We start from the raw sequence: 327 nt of genomic DNA on the forward strand, positions 1-327 counted from the left end.
GGGGGGGTGTATGGTGTGTGGTCATTAAATATGTATTCTGATATATGTTCTTCACAGAAAATGAGCCAAAGCCAGTGAGTCTCAGTTTGAAAAATTAAATAATTATATCATTTTTCTTTTATTAAAAAGTGAAAATGGGTCCCACAGACCCGAACACCACACAAGGGTTAAAGAATTTTGATAATTCTTTAAAATATATTTTTTTAAATTTGTATGGAAAAAAACATTTCACGTGTCATGTTGGTGTTTTTTTTGCATTTTTTTTTTGGAAAACTATGTTTTGCATGTCATGTTGGTTGAAGGTTGAAAAATTCTGATGAAAAGTTT

The sequence above is a fragment of the Cynoglossus semilaevis genome, chromosome 14 (genome assembly GCF_000523025.1).
Source record: "Cynoglossus semilaevis isolate Cse_v1.0 chromosome 14, Cse_v1.0, whole genome shotgun sequence".
Lineage (NCBI taxonomy): Eukaryota > Metazoa > Chordata > Actinopteri > Pleuronectiformes > Cynoglossidae > Cynoglossus > Cynoglossus semilaevis.